Genomic DNA, 10,082 nt, shown 5'->3' with positions numbered 1-10,082 from the left:
TAGAGTAATTTTTCACGTAAACACAGTTTTCCCTCCTAATTCAGCTTAGTTAAAATCTGTGTCAATTGCTTTGAATTAACATTAAATAGATTCATGAACTTGCATAAGACCTAGTTAGTAATCCAGCTGTATGTGATTAAATTTCCCACATGTGGGAAATATATATATCAGTATGTAATACGTTCTGCCAAACAAACCCATTCACTGGTACTAGATCTTTATGAAACAAAGGAACAGTCAGTACAATAAATATTCATAAAAAATGCTAGCGCTAGAAAACGTCTTACAGCAGCGATGACATGTAAGTTTCTTCTTAAACTGGTTGGCAATGCCTGTCTGGGTGCTATTTGAGAAGGATTTAGAGATTGTGGTTGGAGTCAGCAGTAAAGAAAGACTGCAATTTGATTAGTCGTGTGGTGAACATGGGAGAAGGGCAGTGATGATATATATGCTTTATGTTTATCTTAGAACTTTCTAATTTAGTAAATTGTTATGGTATCTTGGAAACAGGAGTTGATTTCTCCATTTTATAGAAGGAAGAAAAAGAATAACAGATGGATGTTGCCCATAGTTAAGCCTTTCAGTACTCTTGGGCTTGTTTTGTTTCTGTTCAGGTTCAGCTAGATTATGTGTTTAGTCCATGCCTCATAAATGTTTCCATTTTCTCCTTTTATTTCCATTACCACTGTTATGTTTTGATCCTCATTAAAGAAATTATGGTAGAAGCTTTCTAGATGATTTCCTTGCTTTCCGGTGCTTAAACAGTTTTTATGGGGTCAGGAGTCATAGACTCCGCTGAAAACCATGCAACAACTATGCACCATCTCTCAGGAAATTGAATGCTCGAACAAAGTTCTACAAATTACTTAAGGAGGGTTGTAAATTCCCTGAGGTCTACACTTAAATTAATAACCCCTAGTCTAGTTTGTCGTTCTCTAATTGATCCTTCAAATTTCTATCAGGCTAATATTCCTAATGCACAACTGGTATTATATTATCCTTTGCTCAGAACCATCAAATTTCTCATTGCCTTTAGAACAAAAGTCCAATCTACTTGGATTAGAACCGAATCTTTCAAGCTCTAGCACTGTTTCTGCCTTTGCAGCCTCATCACCCATTCTCTACCTCTGTTTCCCTCTCCCAAACACACAGCCTTCTTAGCCAAACCAGAATACTTGCTATTCCCTGCATTTCGCTCCTACGGTTGCTGCAGCCTGAACATCCTTTCCCTCATTTCCACCCAGTTGGGCCCTTTCTAACCATCAAGCCCAGTATCTTTTCTGATTCTGTTGTTTTTAAGGATGCCACACAAAGCACTGAGCAACACCTTGTATGGTACCTTGCACAGCATGACTGTGTATTCACCTGCTTGCCCACAGATCCTCTGCACGCCCTGCCTCTGTATTACTGAGGGGCTGCCTCCTGAGGTATGTGCCTCCTCTGGGTTCAGCCATTGGAAGGCCTTGGTGGAAGATCGGAGGACTGAAGGAAGGGAGAAGCCAGGGTATTTCTTCTCCACTCTCTCTGCCTCAGACGATATCTCTGACAACAGTTGTGTCTCCTCTGTGGCTTCGGTTCCTACTGGAATCGCCAATTAAAGCTTTCAGTTTCTGTTGAATGACCCCAACCCAGGGCTCCAAAATCAACACCTCCATTCTTGTCTCGATAGCTTAGGGGTTTCCTGCTGGATGCCTCATATTCCCCTGTTCGACTTCACTTCTTTTCCTTCACTTACATAATCAATCCCCTGCATTATAATCTTTCTGTTTAAATACTTCAGCCAGTTTATGTTTTCCTGGATAACCCTGATTCATACAGCTGGCATTTGATGGATATTTGCTGAATTTTATTACCTAATTTTAAATCATTTTTTATGTGGGTATCTCTCTGTCTCTTTTTTTTTTTTTTTTTTTTTTTTTTTGAGTGCAACAAGGATAAATCCTCTATCAGTTATCCAGTACATAATGACATTATTGGGAATTACCAGGGATAGTAACAAATTACCACAAAACATAGTTTGAAATAATTAGCATTCAGTAGCTCATGAGTCTGAGAGGTGGCTGGCTGATTCTGCCCGTCTTGGGTGAACTCACTCATGCATTTGTGGCCAGCTGTATGTCAGCTAGGTGACTCTGCTCATCTTTGCTGGGCTGTCTTATATGGATGGGTCTTGGCTGGTCTGGGCTGACCTGGGGTGGCCTTGGTGGAGACAACTGACGTGAGTCAACTCTGCTGTGTGTTTCTCATCCATAACAAGCTATCTAAGGCATATTCTCATGGCAATCATGGGAGAGCAAATTTGTTATGAGCTGGGCATGGTGGCTTATGCCTATAATCCCAGCACTTTGGGAGGCTGAGGCAGGCAGATCGCTTGAGCTCAGGAGTTTGAGACCAGCCTCGGCAACATGTGTGTCAAAACCCCACCTCTACAAAAATATAAAAATTAGCTGAGTGTGGTGGTACATGCCTGTCATCCCACCTACTCAGGATGCTGAGGCAGGAGGATCTCTTGAGCCCAGGAGATGGAAGTGTCAGTGAGCCAAGATTGTACCACTGCACTCCAGCCTGGGTGACAAAGTGAGACCTTGTCTCAAAAAAAAAAAAAATTGTTAGCAGGGTAGATTTCATGTTAATTGTTTTACCACAGAAAGAGAGGAAAGGAAAAGAAGGAGAGGAGAGAAGAGGAGAGGAAAGGAAATAAGGAAGGGAGGGAGGAAAGGAGGGAAAAAAATTAGGAAAAAAAAAGATATTGACAAAACTCCCAAAAGCAAAGCCAAAAGAACAAGAATTTATTTCTCTAGAAGATATAATGTAATGGCTCATCAATAAGAAAATGTCCATCAATGTAGCAGAAAATATTGGGCAAACCATTGAAAGGAAGACAGGAAGGAAGGAAGGAAAAAAAGAAGGAAGGAAACAGAGGGAGGAAAATTCACACAATAAGAAATACAAATAACGTTTAGAGATATCAGAAGATTCACAACTTTACTTACCCAAGATATATGTGAACTCTAACTAGGATTCCATTTATCTGCTATCAAGTAGATAAATATAATGTTTAATAACATATTAGCAAAGATATGGAGAAACAGGACTTTCAGACATAGACATAAATTGAAATGACCTCTATAGAATCTAATTTGGAAATACAATCACAATGTAAAATGTGCATTCCCATTGAATGGCCAATTCTATTAAGATTTGTTCTATATTTTAACTTGTATGTGTGAGAACTGGCACTTGTACGATGCTATGCTTTGTAGTCCTATTTGGAATAGCAAAAGAAAAGATTTCACTGGCCTTCAATAAGTGTGATATTATGGGATACTATTTAACTGTCAAAATAAAACTTTAAAAGAATGAATAAGCACTTTACAAAAAAATTAAAAGGCCACTAATACAATGCAATCAGTCTAGCTCAGGCCTCATATGATTTAGTGAGAAACCAGAGATGAGAGAGAGAGAGAGAGAGAGGAAGGAGGAGGAGGAGGAGAAAGCATTAATTTTGCTCTAATATTAACCCCTTTAAAATTGAATTCATTTAAATTTAACCCTTTAAATGCTTTGCAATAAAATATGCATTATGTATTTGCTAGTTTGTTCTGTGCAATTTCATTCATACAAAGTTACTGTCAAAAAAATAGGTCAAGTAAAGAGCCATTTATAAATAACGTATTAGTAAACCAAGTTAAAGGGACTTTATTTATCCTTTAACCTTCAATTTGCACTAATTGGGAGCAGTCATGGGAAATGGTGCCAACCTCACCTCAGGTCAGATGGCTTAACAAAATGAACTGTTTCATACCCAGAAATAACTATATTCCAAATATAAATATGAATCAGTTACAAAACAGATTCCTTTGAAACTACAAAATAACCACACTGTTAATATATTTGTGCCCCTATTAAAAATGTGCAAAGAACACACATTCTGAACTCAAGCTGTCCCAGGGAGTGATTCTCATTTTTGCTTTGAATCTTGTGTAAACAAAACTGGGCAGTCTCCTTTGAGCCACGAGCAAATTCACAGTCCCTGAGTTTTCTAAAGAGAAGAACTGAGAATGGGTATGTTTAAGTTGGAAGGGTTTGGGGCTTGAACTTGCTGCTTTAAATTTCCTTCATCACAGGGAAATCACTTTCAATTTGTCTACTTGAAGAACTCTAATTTGGTTTGTTCTCAGATTGAGGCATATCATGAAAAAGACGCCGCATGTTTGTATTATAGCAAAATTTGGAAGCCACCTCAGTGACAGTGTTTCATTTTCTTCTTCGCAGTTTTATCTTTAAAACCTGAATCTGTTCTCAATCATTTAGAACAAGGCCCATGACATCAGACTGCCTGGGTGCGATTCTTGGCTGGCCTCTTCTGCACCGTTTGACTTTGGGCAAAATGCTTAACTGTTCTCCTCTCCTTTCTTCATCTGAAAAACGGGGCTATTTATAATACTTACCTCGTATGGTCATTGTGAGGATTACCTTATGTGAAATTAGACAAAATAATTAGAACAACCCAGTTCATATTGTGTGATTAATAAATGTTGTGTATACAAACGCTTATTAATTATATGAGAATTTTTGGGTTTTTCACAGAGTCAAGTTCAGATACATTGTTCAAAGCCTAAATCAAAATTACACTCTCAAGAAAAATATATTGAGGTCCAACTTTTGCATTCAAAATATATATATAAATACAGTTTTGTATTTATATATTAATGTCGGGGCAATGGTGTATATGTACACATAATTGCCATAAAGTCATAACAACTGCTACAAACACAAGCCTTCCTGGCTTTGTTAATGTAGTCTTTGAGAATCCTTTCTGAATAAGCTTCTTAATTGCCTTGGTCTTCAGCCGTGCACTATCAGAGTTCCTGAATGTCAGCCAAATGGTCAGGTGAAGTTAAAGGTTTTGGACTTGAAGGTTTATGAAATGGGCGGTGCAGAGAAATTTTGAAGAAAATAAATAAATATAACTCCAAAGTCTTCCTTAATGTTGTTTTAAAAGGGAAGAAAATTAGTAATAAGCAAGTCAATTTTAATAAATATATTTTTCCTTTTAACATACTGAGTGTCCACTGCATGGAGTCTTAGGGTGGAAGAACCACTGCAGAAACAAGACAGGGCAGCTTCTTCAGAAACCCAGAGTCAAGAGCAGAGAAAATTTGCTTATGCTCACATACATATGCACACCCACACATAACCAACAATCACTTTAATGATATAACAAGGGCTTTTATGTAGCCATAAACGTTGGATATTGGGTGAAAAGCCAACAACTGAATATATATTTACTCAATTGTGTGGCAGTTAAAGGAAATGAGCTGTTATAGATTAGCATGGTTCAAGACCACATCCATCATATTGAGTCAAAAATGTAGAACGAAAGATACACAAACAGGGATTCATATCATATAGGTAAATTAAAACTACACAAGCATTGTTCATTGCCGTGGATATGCATTTATGTATGTGAATGTTAAAAAAGAAAAATAGTGGTCTTGAAAGATACAAACCAACTCACAATCTGGGCGTGGCGTGGGGTTATCAAGGAGATTATACCTATGCTCTAATTTTTCTAATTTACAAAAAGGCATTCTTTGTGTTATTTTAAATTATACCCTTTTTTAAATTAAAAAAAATACAGCATACATGACAAAATGTTAGCAATGGTTTATATTTTGGGTAGTGGGAACCCAGACATATTTTCCCTGCTAACTTCTGTTTTTCTAAAATTTCTGTGTTATTCACAACAGCAACAACAAAAATTGTAGGACTGCAGTTAGTTAAAAAGCGGCTTCTCGCTTGCCATGCAGACAGCCACTCAGCGACATCCTCTGTGGCATAGCAGGTGTCGTGGTCTGTTTGGCTGCCTTTCTCATCTTGTTTGTACCTGGGAGAAGTGTTCACCATATGATTGCATTTAGCACAATCTAGACAGCTCCATGGCTTCATGCTCAGATGCATACCCTGATGGAGAACCCATCGCTTCCCCACAGGTTTCATATGACAGTGTCCCACCCCAACGGCTCAGTTGCAGCTTTTATATGTTGAGACCTATTCCAGGAACTATCCACTGAGATGAAGCAGGATTCTCTTTAACACAGTGTGACTAAACAGTTTGAGGTTCACATTTGCCTTTTATTCATCTTCACAGACTGCCAGTCCAAAGCTCTTGAGTCTTGTCCCTAAAACTCCACAGAAATGCAGATCTCTGAGATTCACAAAAGTTGTCCCATGCCTGTAATGTGTTCTTACAGTCCTTGTGTTAGAGTCCCTTTCCCTGAAACCATCTCCCCTTTAGAATAAGATTTTATCTAAATCTATTTGCATTTATTCAAAATCAGAGACAGCTCTGAAACCAGACCCTATTTAAACATAGAAATAAGAACAGTTGTAGATTAATCAAATGTTGGGAAACTTTAAAACAACAAATTATATTTATCTTCTGTGTTTCCTTTTTTCCAGATCTGCGATTTCCTTCTGGTTGGCTGTCCTGCGTGGGTGCCAAATTCCACACATGATTTAATGAATAAGAAGGTCAGATGTCAGCTTGACTATTTGCAAACCTACGATCTTTGCTATTAATTGTCCCTTTTTAGCATTATTGGAATTATCTCCTAATGTGTAGTGTTGCTGCTGTTGTTATTTAATGTAGTTTTGAACTATATAGGTATTCAGAAGAAATATAAAGCATTAAATGAACTAAAAACATAACAGAAAAGCAATGCTACTAATTCACTCAAGAAGAGTAATAGGGTAGTGAGAGAAAAGAGCACATTTTCACTTGTTGTACCAGAAAATTATTGTGCTCAGCGAAGATCCAACAATCCTTTCCCATGTGTCTTTTCCTTGAGTGCAAAAAAAAAAAAAAGAAAAAAAAAAAAAAATAAAAAAAAAAAAAAAGGCATGAGAATTACATAACCTGTTGGTTCCAGCAAGTCAGATAAGGTACAATCACTTGTGAAGTAAAGATCCACTTGACTAGCAAGTCTTCTGAATTCGCCTTTCAGTCCTGAGTTATGTGGTCATATCAAGCAACCATTCAGATCACTGGGTTATAATTTAGGATCCAGTTTGTTTACATTATTATAACAACACAGTTTCAGTTTATCTCTGCATATAAGGTTGTGTCGGAACTTTCCTTTCTGTGTTTTTTATTTTTAGCAGTTTAAAAACTAACCATGGAAAAATGGCTTTCTGGTGATAAGGAGACATTTAGGCTTGGCCAGGGTCTGGCAGAGTCTATAGAAATGCTCACTGGCTGCGGGAGCCCGGCCTTTTGAATGCTGTCTTTGTGCCTCCTCTTGCCCATGGCCTCTGGCCTATTGTCTAGGCGCCTGGGTTGGGGTGGTGCTATCTGATTGTAACCAGTACTAGTATTACAGCGCTCAGTGCCCAGGCCCTCCCTTGGGCCCCCTGTCTGGCTGCCTCTGTCTCCCAGCCCTCCCTAGAGAGGACCAGCCATAGTTCTCATATCAGAAAACACTGTTTGTAATTTATAGAATGTTCAAGAAAAAGAGATCACTAAGAATCTTCAAGACCTATAGTTCTCTAAGTTTTTTTTCATCTTTACAAATAGCCCTCTCCTTTTCCCAGTTGAAATCTTTCAGTGGACCTCAATTTGTAAAGCATGGAAAAGGACAGCTGTTCTGTTTAAAGATGAGAAGGCTCCTGCAACCCCAGTCCTCAGCCTCTTCTTCATCCCACCTCAATCAAGGTGACCTCAAAGGTCTTCCATTCCCACCAGGAAACTGGGGGCACCTCCCAATAGTTGCACACTCTTTTTACAAGGCATTCTCCTCAGATTTACAGATTTACAGATAAGGAAACTAAGAAGAGATTTCTATAAATGCTGAAAACCTGAGGCATTAGACACAAAAGAATGAACACTGTATTAATTCATTTTATATAGTTCTAGAAAAGGAATAACTAATCTGTGGTGATAAGAATCAAAATAGTGATTACCTTGGGGAGAAGAGAAGATTGGCTGGCAAGGGGCATAAGGGAATTTTCTGGAGTGATGGAAATGTTTATAGAACCATGGGCTACGTGGCATCTGTTAAAACTCACCTGTGCATTTTACTTTATATAAGTTGTGCTTCCATTAAAACAGAAACAAAAGGAAAATAAAGAAAAAGTAAATTAGGCATTTAGTGAATGAAAATACTATAGCCAAATATTTGAGTGTGATCAATTTCCTTAAAACTATGTGGGCTGTTTATTGGATCTGGTCTAAAGTCATTACACAGAGTTTCTGAAGATTGAAAATCATGCTGTTCTAATATTTTTTGTTGAATAATCACCAAATCCAGAAAAATAAAAACTCTCAAGGAATTCCAAACAATGAAACCTGTAATGTGGCTTAGATGTGAGACCTGGGAGTTCTGGACTAGAGATTCAGAGGACAATATTTGATTCTACTGACCACAGAGGCCAAGAATCATTGCCCTCCCAGTGCGTAGCTCCCGGGAGGTGTAGAGTGGCACCATATTCCAAATGGGGGTCCTCTGAGCTTCTAAGGCTCTGAGAAGCCCCTTAAAAGTCTCTGCGGGGAGGAGTGCTGGTGGGTAGAGACCATCCGGGTCACCATCCAACATGCAGCTGGACTTTTATCTGTTTAGGTATTGGGCTTCTCTATCCGTTTCCATGTATATAAAGAATTCCATAAGTGAGAAACATGTGACAAATGTTACACATGTTGTATACCCATTCTGGTGTATATTCTTTCCTTAATGAGCCAGATGACATGGAATTCTACCCTTTTAACTATGCTGGACTTTGCCTCCTAAGATTGCATAGAAAGACATGGTCCAGGTCTGGCACATTCAGGATGGTTCTGCAGGGTCACACTGATCTGAACTTATGCTAAGAGTTCTGGATAGTCTTAGCTTCAGCCACTCCCCCAAAAGAAATGTCCCTCCTGAGCCCCTTTCCAGAATTTCAATGCAATTAGGAAGACTGTGGAAGAGAGGAAAGATTAAAATAAGCTTGGGGCCCTCTGGAGGCGCTCAGCATGTAAGTGGTTGTCGTTGGCTCTCCATCCAAGACCATATTGCTCATTGCCTAGGGAAATGAGATGCCATAGTGAGGCCCCATCCTGCGGGGTTCCCAAAGATGCCTTTCTTTAATTTGGGATTGTATGTTGTTCAGTAATCTCTACTTCACTGATATAAACCTCATTTTTATCATGCATTACTTTAACATGTGCTATTAACAATATTCATCAAATTCAAATTCTTCATAATTTTTTTAATCCTTTGCTCCTACTCGTCTGACTGCTTTTTAAATGCCCTATAAAATGCAGGCTTCTCATATATCTTAGCAGAGTAGAACTTCTGGTGATTGAGGTTGAAAGACAGGCCTTCCGTGGTACCTGTCAAACAGGCTACTTGCAAATTCAGTCTTTTTGCTTTCAACGGAATCAAGAACTATCAAATAATGGGCCCTGTACCTGTGTTATTGCAGTAGGGCATTTTGACCCTCTAAAAAGCACTTTCCTTGCCCTGAAATACTTTGAAAAACTTCATTTAAATTTTGCTATTGTGAGTTTTAGAAGTCAGGTAGGTGGCTCACGCCTGCAATACCAGCACTTTGGGAGGCCAAGGCAGGCAGATCACAAGGTCAGGAGATCGAGACCATCCTGGCTAACATGGTGAAACCCCATCTATACTAAAAATGCAAAAAATTAGCCGGGCATGGTGGTGGGCACCTGTAGTCCCAGCTACTCGGGAGGCTGAGGCAGGAGAATGGTGTGAACCCGGGAGGCGGAGCTTGCAGTGAGCCAAGATGGCGCCACCGCACTCCAGCCTGGGCGACAGAGCAAGACTCCATCTAAAAAAAAAAAAAAACAGAAGAAGAAGAAGAAGTCAGGTAGTAAAGTGGAAGGCAATTATTGTGGCAGAAATACAGCTAAGGACATAGGCCAGGGCAGATGGGACCCAGGGGCCAATTCTGCATTTTAGAGCCTGATGAGTGAAATGGGACTGGGATGAGCAAGGAAAAGGTTTTTGAAAAGGAAATGATGATGGCGTTAGGAAATGGCAAGAAAAATTCATGTGGAGCTGGAGAAAGAAGGATTTGAA

At 39.0% G+C, this 10,082-nt stretch overlaps 1 protein-coding gene and 1 pseudogene across 7 annotated transcripts in view; one reads left to right on the top strand and one right to left on the bottom strand.

Annotated features, from left to right (window-relative positions):
- The window catches only part of LOC108543060 (protein S100-A11 pseudogene), a 13,308-nt pseudogene extending 3,835 nt beyond the window's left edge, over positions 1-9,473 (bottom strand). The window contains exon 1 of the transcript XR_001889442.1: positions 9,452-9,473. The product of XR_001889442.1 is annotated as a protein S100-A11 pseudogene (transcript). The remainder of the gene's footprint in view (positions 1-9,451) is intronic.
- Positions 1-10,082, top strand: part of THRB (thyroid hormone receptor beta) — a 377,294-nt gene that overhangs the window by 156,587 nt on the left and 210,625 nt on the right. For 5 of the 6 annotated variants that reach the window (XM_017893417.1, XM_017893418.1, XM_017893416.1 and 2 more), the window contains exon 2: positions 6,466-6,537. The exons of the other annotated variant lie outside the window; for it this stretch is intronic. The gene's annotated coding sequence lies outside the window, so the exon portion shown is untranslated. The remainder of the gene's footprint in view (positions 1-6,465; positions 6,538-10,082) is intronic. 6 annotated transcript variants of the gene reach the window in all.

The sequence above is a fragment of the Rhinopithecus bieti genome, unplaced genomic scaffold (assembly GCF_001698545.2).
Source record: "Rhinopithecus bieti isolate Rb0 unplaced genomic scaffold, ASM169854v2 scaffold_23460, whole genome shotgun sequence".
NCBI lineage: Eukaryota > Metazoa > Chordata > Mammalia > Primates > Cercopithecidae > Rhinopithecus > Rhinopithecus bieti.
The sequence above is the reverse complement of the archived record's forward strand: the minus strand, read 5'-3'. Positions and strand labels throughout refer to the sequence as shown.